This window comes from Glycine max, chromosome 9 (genome assembly GCF_000004515.6).
Source record: "Glycine max cultivar Williams 82 chromosome 9, Glycine_max_v4.0, whole genome shotgun sequence".
Taxonomy (NCBI): Eukaryota; Viridiplantae; Streptophyta; class Magnoliopsida; order Fabales; family Fabaceae; genus Glycine; species Glycine max.
This window is the reverse complement of record NC_038245.2, coordinates 39,686,533-39,695,562: the sequence shown is the minus strand read 5'-3', so window position 1 is coordinate 39,695,562 and position 9,030 is coordinate 39,686,533. Positions and strand designations below refer to the sequence as shown.

The following is a 9,030-nucleotide window of genomic DNA, read 5'->3' as shown; positions in this document are numbered from 1 at the left end:
CGAATAATCAAATTTCCAAAGACAATCATTATTTGATCGGAGTAATTATCATATAAGTTTTCCATGTGAGCAATTGAGTGTCCAAAGATAACCTTTGCTTGACATGATTTATCACCAATGTTTGATCAATGCATTGAGAGTATCACTTGCAGTTAGTCCTTTTCAATACAAAGATTGACGATTAATGGAGCGCTAGGTATTTTGTTTGAGTCTTGAAATTTACCATAAAGATTATTTGTGCATTGTATGTTTATTGTCCTCTTCTTTAATTGTTGTTGTTGTTGTTACTACTACAGTTTAAATTACTCATATTATTTGAACTCCAAAACTGCATGTATCAAAAAACTGCATGTATAAAATTTAGAGTTTGAAGGGAGTCAGTTGAGAGTTGAGGATATTGCATAATTTTTATTTTTATTTTTTTTCACAAGAAGAAACAAGAGAACAAGATAAGGAATTTCCTTGTTGCTTTTGTAGGATGAGACATAAAAAATGTCTCAATTACACTATTTAGTGTGTGAAGAATGGTAAACTTCTCAATTAAACTAAAATTAAATGAGAATTTCGTCACTTTAGAACATAAATACTTAAATCATATCTCTTAATAGAGAATTTGGATGCTTGTGTTATAGGAAATTTTGGATCCTTTATATTGGTTGGACCTTATAGTCAACATTGAGTATATAAAGGAAAAATAAACAAACAAAATGGAATTAAAGTGCTGAAAGAACTAAGAATGTCTTAGAACTAATACATACATATATTAGTATTCTATTCCTTATGGATTCATGGAATGAAAAGAATGTATTTTATTATGTTCATAGAAGATTCCTCTTTATTTAAATTATGAGAAGTTTTGACCTCTAGACATTTAGTCTTTCAAAGCTGAAGTTAAACTTTAATTAGAAAAGAAAATTAAGGTTGTCAAATCTGACCGTGAGAAATACTATGATAGATATGACATAAGGTGCAACATTTGGAGTCCCTCATGTGTTTTCTTCAATAATTGTAAAATTGTTTTACAACATATAATGTTAGACAAACTTAGTATGAACAAAGTTGCAAAATGATGAAACTAGACATGTGTAGATATGGTAAGAAGTTTGATTCTTCTCCATCAAATCCGTTTTGGGAAAAGACATTAAAGAATGTAATTTATATATTTTTAGGGTACTAATTAAAGTAGTCACTAATAATCCTTTTGTCCAGCCGAAGGAATGCCTTATAGGCTGCATGAATGTGAGTTGGACATAAAGATAATTAGTTACAATATTTTTGTTATATTTAAAGCTCTCGCATGTATAAGTTTTACAATCCCACTTTAGGATCATGTTTGAGACGTGCAAGACTCCGTGAGGAAATTAAGTTTGGAGGGGAAGGAAACATAAGGAGTGTTGTCTTTGAAGAATACCTTGTTATTGATGATAGATAAGTCTTTGTATTTATCATTATTAAAGAAATGAATATGGTAATTAAATAACGATGTTACTCCTAACATTGTTAAAAGACAAGACAACACTGACATTTCCGTTCAAGCACCACCTAAAATTCAAACTCAATAGTCTCTAGAAGTGTCATTAAGAAGAACCTCTAGACAAAGAAAAAAAACTATAATTTGAATGATTAGGTTATATTTCTTTAAGAACATGAATATGACATTAGGTTGACTAAGAATGTCTAATCGACTTTAGTCAGGTCATGTTGTGCTATAACTTTCAAGTGGATTGATGTCATAAATGATGTAGTAAAATCGATGGTTGAATATGACATTTGGGATATTGTTAAATTGCCTAAAAGTGAGAAACCCATAAGTTGTAGATAAATATCTATAGTCGAAACAAATTCAATGGTAATATTGAGATATATAAAGATTGTCTTGTCGTCAAAAGTTTTACAAGAAGGAAGACATTGATCACAAAGAAACTTTCTTTTTGATTTCTTAGAAAGACTCTTTTAGGACTATAATAATGACATTGTAGATCATTTTGACCATTGTTTTGCATAGATGGATGTAAAAATTACGTTTCTAAGTGAAAACATTGGTGCAAAAATTTATACGGTGCAACCATAAAACCTAGTTTAAGATGATCCAAAGTCTATGGTATGCAAACTAAAGAAATCCAGTTATGCTTTTAAAAAAGTCTCTCGTCTATGGTATTACAAAATTCATTAAGATTATCTCTTATGGTGTTGAGGTAAATTTGGTTAATGATTGTGTATGCTAAAAGTTCAGTAGAAGTAAATTTATTATTTTGGTATTATATGTTGATGAAATCCTATTATCATTATACAGTTTATTGTTGCAAAACAGTTATATTGCAATTTATCATGTATGCTTAAGTTTATTTCTTTTATTATTTTTATTATTGTCCTAAAATAATTTTTAGTGGGAGTCCTAAGGTGATATATGAGTAATCTTGTTATGCAACACTAGAAAGTAGTAAAGCGCATGATGTGCTAATTGAAGAGAAAAAGAAACTACATGTTTTCATATCGAAAGTCTATAAGTTTAGAGATCATTGGATATGCTGACTTCAATTTTTTTTCCAGAATATCTTAATTGCAATCACTCTACATAAGGATCCACATTTAACCATATTGGCGAAGTTAATATTTTTTGTTATAAGACATGATACTAGAATTTATGACTGCTAAATTATTATAACTAGCTTGCCTGTTGTTGTCAACATTGAGAAGTCATCAGGTGTTTATTAGAACAATATCTTAGTGGTCTTATTAAGGATTCAACCAAGTTAAAGTTTGTTGACATACAATATTTGGTTGTTAAATAAAAAGTTCAGAAAATACAGATTTGTATAGAACGTATAGGGACTCATTCCATGCTAGTTGATCCACTTACTAAAGGTCTGACACTTAATTTTTTTTTCACGAGCCCATAGCTTATATGAGTGTAATTCCTGATAGTACCTTAGTTTAGTGGGAGTCTTGCTTATGTTCTATATCTTATGGTTTACAAATATTTTGTTTGGAATTTTTGCAGAAATAAAGTTGAAGTTTATCATTTCATTATAAGCTTGTTTTGTTTGCAATATTTATGTTGTGTTTGGATTGATAAAGAATTAAGTTTGGACCAATTGGAAATAGACATGACTGAGATCACATTGCATGTAATTTCCATATTGCTTATCCATATTGACCTATGTCATTGAGTGTATTGATGTGGTGGTCATTGATATCTAGTTACATTTGTTGTAGTAACGAAAGCCGTAGTGATTCCATTATTGATACATGAGATGAACCAGAATGTTAAGGTGAAAGTCTAAAGGTAAATAGCGTACGGATGCACGCTTACAGATTTTGATATAATCGTTACAATATGTAGCTCAAGTGGAGGATTATTGGAATTTTCTATTCCAATAATTAATGTGGGTTAATATTTTAAGACAATTATATTAGTTATTTATCATTAGTGAGTTTTATTTTATGTGATCAAATTAAGTGAGCCCGTTAAACAACTAAATCAAATGATATGAACTTAAATGAGCAGATATCAGTATTGACCCATCAGGGGATAATATGAACCTTATTAGGTTAACACACTATAAGAAGACTATGATCCCCAATATACCGAGCCGTGACATATAGTTTCTCTTATCTCCATCTAAAGAGTTACGAAAGTCTTATTGAAGAATAAAAATGTTCTAGTTGAGGAAGAACCATGAAGCCACCCGTTATGTTGTTAGCCAGTTATCCGTTGTCTTTACAACATTCCGTAAAAGATCCTAAGAATAGCGCATAGATCAGAAATCACCTAGGGATTCAGATTCCGCTGCGTTCGTTTGATCAATCATTATGGATCCATGTATTCCTAAAACTCTTATTGATAATTTAACATAATGTACTCCTGGTAATTATTGGTATTTTATAATGTTCCCCTAAAATTTCAACATAGATATTTATATTATGTAATTATTTTAGGAATAAATTGAGTGATAGATAATAACATAAGAGTAAATTGAATAAAATGTGATATATTATTTTGAGATTTATTAAAGCTACATTTTTAGTTTAATGTAAGAAAACATATAATTTTTAATGAAAATATGTGTTTATTTTTTATATAATAATATTTATATTAATTTAATTAAATACTTAAATATAAAAGGATTCAAATTAATTTTTCGTCATGGGCCGATAAAATCTTAGGATCGACCCTGACGATTGATAGTGTTCCTCCATGAATGGTTGTGGAATGTATATGCGAAGATACTCTGATGCCAAGTTAGCGGCACAGAGATAAAAATAAGTATCTTATAGGAGGTTGGATTAGAGTTGATTTACCTAAACCTTGATAACCCCTTTTATAGAGATAAAATTGGATATGGGATCTCAATTTCTCTCGTCAGATAATGTAAATAAGAAAATATATTATTTTGTCTTATATTTCGTTTAATAATAGATAATATATGATTTTAGGGAATATCTATCTTTTTGGTAGATAATGTAAATAAAAAAATGTGTTTTATGTTATTTTTCTCTAATAATAGATAACATTTAGTTTTACAAAATATCTTTATCTTCTTTTAGAAGATAAAGTTTCTTTTTTATCTTATATATGTTAGATTCTTTGTATTTCATGTAGGCTACTCGGTTGACCACCGATTATGAAGACTTGTTGAGTCCGAATAGAACACTTTTTTAATTTCTTTTCGTTACATAGGTACTCTCATACGTAGAGGATGTTTTAATAAATTTAGCTTATAAAAAGAACATAACATGCATGTAAATCAAACTTGAGAACAACAATAGTTGGTGTGAGTGATATTATACTCAGTCTCTTTAAGTAAAGTTTCAGGTTCAAATTTTATGAATAAAAAAAAACATGATTGAGTAACGAGAATCTCACTAAAAATAACCAATTATGTTTGCCAACAAAAATTAGTCAATAGTAAAGCAATTAGATAGTCCATACCAATATATAACATGGTCAAAAAAAAATTCAAACTTCACAGAAACTCAACATATAAAGACTGAATTAACACGAATGCTATAAAGAAAACCAACTAATTAGTTACCTATACATTATGGGAAGGAAAATGCTACACAGTACAAATTCATGTGACGAATTTTGTATATAGATCGAGTATCCACACCCTCGTCAAGTACCTTATATTTTATTTTTTAAAGATGAACTTCTATCAAATCATATTTTAACATTCGATTTTCCTACGATTTCGTGTAGCATTTGCTTTGTACCACACATTTCATTCATGCACTTATTGCAAAGGAGTTTAATTTGATCAGGCTCGCTGGAACATGACTTTGTATGGAACATCGCTAAGAGCCAAACGCCTACAGCCATTCTCATCCACAAACACACCAACATCTTTGCAGAAATGCTTGAAATAAAGGTACACGCTGGGCCAAAAAACAATCTTATAAGCATCATCAACCAGTTGTGTATGGTTTTCCATCCCGGGTAGCCAATGGCATGAAAGTGATCCAATTTCCACACTGGCGAATACTCAGCACAAATAGTACGACCAATAGAGAAAATGAAGTTCAAATCAGTGGACATAGGAATAACAACACCTTCATCAGGGTTAACGGGTGAAAATGACAACGGCAAGCCAAAAGATCTTTGCACAACCACAACATCAAGAGGGCATGATTCACCAATGCTGGCAAGTGGAAGGCCTTCAGCATTCAAGCATTCGTACTTTCCACATTTTGTGATGGTTTGCATAGCTGGAACAGTGTAGTAACTGAGACCAGTTTGGAGCTTCTTGCCTGATGTGATAGCAGCAGGAATACCTCACCTGAAGCCCATACAGAAAGGCCCAAAAGGATCGTGGCACGACCTAGGTATCTGGATGATTATGCTTAGTGCCCGAAGAAGCAGAAATCATTTGCAACCACTCACCAATTCTAAACGAATGATTGTTAGAATTCTGTTTAGTGCTAATTGTTAGAATTCTGTTATTTCGCAATACCAGTAGTGTATTTAAACAAGGTTGCAAGAAATGAAAAGCAAGAAGAAAATTATCCAATTAGTCTTAACTAGGAGGTACCTTGTCCTCGAAATCAAGGCCAAATCCCTCTGCTCGTATCATGATATGTCAAATACTGGCTCGGGGTGATACATTAGCTGCTCCAAGTAGGGGTTGTGTGCTCAAGCTCAAGGAAAAGAGAAGCAACAATGCTAGCAACATGTACTTCATTATTGATTTGTATGTAATTCAGGTGGATTCTTTGTATTTGGTTAATGATGGATGGAGCATAAGGGAAATGATGCGATGTTTGAATTTATAGAACACATCAATTAATCTATGACTTCTTCCCCGTTTCATTACAGTTATTGTGTAAGAAATATTTTTATCCTAATATAATTATTATTTTAAATTTTTAATATAATATTAATTATTTTTTTTCATTTATATTTCTTATTTATTTAACGATGAACTATAAAATTTAAAAATAAATTAATAATATATAAAGTTAATTTTATAAAATTATTATTTTTCATGCAATTATTATTATTGTCATTATATTTTTGAACAATGTACTATTGGTCATATTAACTAAGTTAATAATAAACTGATCTGAAAGCATGTAGCTATGTATCTGTTTCGCATACTATGAACACAGGGTTAGCTGGTATCAATGTCGTTCTTTGTGGTGTTGGCCTTTTATTTTGCAACTAGCAGGATTGATTTTGCATCTCTTCTCTCTAGGTGATGAATCCTCCTCTTCATAAAAGTAGGTTTTGAAGACCGATAAGTTATCTTGTTGATTCTATGGTCTGTTCGCTCATTTAAATATTTGATTAATTGATTATATTAAAAGGAGTAGGTAGTCCAATTGGGCTAACATGAACATAGCAATGGATTTTTTAAAACTTTAATCCTCGTTTGTCTTAATAAATGAAAAATATTCATTTTTTCCACATTCTTATAGTTAGACGATTTCAAATAATTTAATGCTAGTAACGGCCATTCTTAATTACTGGACTTTATCCCTTTTTTCGCAGGAAGAGTTCGTAAATTCAATTATAGTAATTAAGTACTAGTAAATTAAAGATTTCCTTTACTTGGTTTTGCTTGGTTAATCAAATATTATTATTATTTTAGTTCATTGCATTTGTTAATTAGTTATAATGAGCTATTTTAAAACCATTTTTTTTATTAGAAATCTAATCTTCAGAACATAAATGTCTTGTTAGGTATATGATCGGATGGAAATAATTTTGATTAGATCGGAATAAATTATGGTGTTTGATTGAACAAATTTAGAGTGAAATATAATTTTAAAAACTAATGAAACTCAATATATTATTTCTCTCCTATTTTCAATCATCTCTTCTCTATTTTTCTTCAACTAACTTTTAGTTTTGACTTTATTTTTCACATGTTTTTACTTTTTCTTTTTAGTCTTTTCATTATAACATTATTTATGATATAATGTTATTAAACAACGGTTGTTTATATAAACAAAGGTGCTTATAAGCAATTTCATGTCATATACTTCATTAGAAAAAAAAACTTAAGTAACATTACTTAAAGTTAAGTAACTCATGTAAGCCCTCTCATTGAAAATATTCTTAGAAGATTTCATGAGTCCATTTAATTGAGGAAAAAATGACCCAAAATTAGTTAAAGTGATTTGAATATACATAAATAAAGTCATCGAATGCACCACCAGTAAAAAAAAAAATAGATTATATGATTTTTAATTCTCTAAAAAAGAGGGAACAAGGACTAAAAGAGACAATGAAAAAAGTTGTTAAAAAAAATCTCATGTGAATAATAAATCTAAAGATTGATATTTAATTGAGCTAAAAATATCATATTTTGGTATCATGTACATCAACGTGGACAATAATGATATCATCTCAACTTTAGCTTATTACCATCTCACTTTCAACATTCAGTTTACCATCTCAATGAGTTTTCACCGAGTCACTGATCAAATTATATAAATAATTTGATGTTGATGGATTGACAAGTGCACCAATTTGTTCTTAGTAAAATTAAAACAAAAGTCCGAGTGTCGAATCCACAGAGACTTTGTTTGTACTTAGGTAGATGAATATTTAATTAAGAAAAAGATTTGAAAAGATTGTAGAAAATAGTAAATTAAATTGATAAAAATTAAATCAAACAAGAAAAAGAATTAAACATGAATTTAAATTAATTAATTAAAGATAGAAAAGATGAGAAAATCCAATAATATTGTACAAGAAAATTCAGAATATGAGAATGTTGGGAACTTAACTTACTAGAGTTACTCTTTGATGTAATGTTAATGATTTTTCTCTATTTATAATTATTTCAATTTACACTTGCATCTATTAGTATACTCTAATTTTGGACCCCCGCACGAAAGAGCCTAATTTATCTATTTTCTGTCCCAAATTTTTTTTGCAGAGCTAAAATAGTAAATTGCATTAAGAATAGAGATACATAACAGGTTAAACAAATATCAATTTATCCCTTGTGATGACTTTATTTAGATACCCTTTCCTAATTTTATTAGAAAATTACGTTTCCCAACACTATCCCTAAAACTTACCATGCAAATGAGTGATAGCCACAAATAATAATATATTAAGCACAAGAAAAGATAATGCAAATGTAATATTCATAAATAGATAGAAAGAGAAATTACATAAAAAGTAGTTAGCTGCCAAGTTCCTAACAAAAAGGGTTTTAGCCCCTCATTATCATGGAGACTTTACAATTGCAAGAGGAGAATATTTATTAAAGGGGAAAAAGATTAGAAAGAGAATAGAGAGAAGGATTGACTTCCATTGCTTGCTTCTCCTTCTTTAAGAAATTGTATTCTCTTGAAATTTCTTTGTATCTTCTCCTTCTCTCTTCATGCAGATTAGCGGGCCTATGATGATTTTCTTAATTAGTTTTTTTTCCTTAATTATTTTACTTTCATTAATTAGTCATTCTTTTCTCAATTATCATACTTTCCTTAATTAGTTTTGATTTCCTTAATTATTCTTGTTTTTGTGGACTTTATTTTACTTACTAATTTTCATAAATTCATCACTTTTAATAT

At 29.5% G+C, this 9,030-nt stretch overlaps 1 non-coding gene across 1 annotated transcript; it reads right to left on the bottom strand.

The window, feature by feature from the left end:
* Positions 1–5,261: 5,261 nt before the first annotated feature.
* On the bottom strand, positions 5,262–5,873 carry LOC100798429 (kunitz trypsin inhibitor 5). The gene has a single exon (XR_003262956.2). It is a non-coding gene; the product is annotated as a kunitz trypsin inhibitor 5 (transcript).
* Between the last annotated feature and the right edge of the window lie 3,157 nt (positions 5,874–9,030).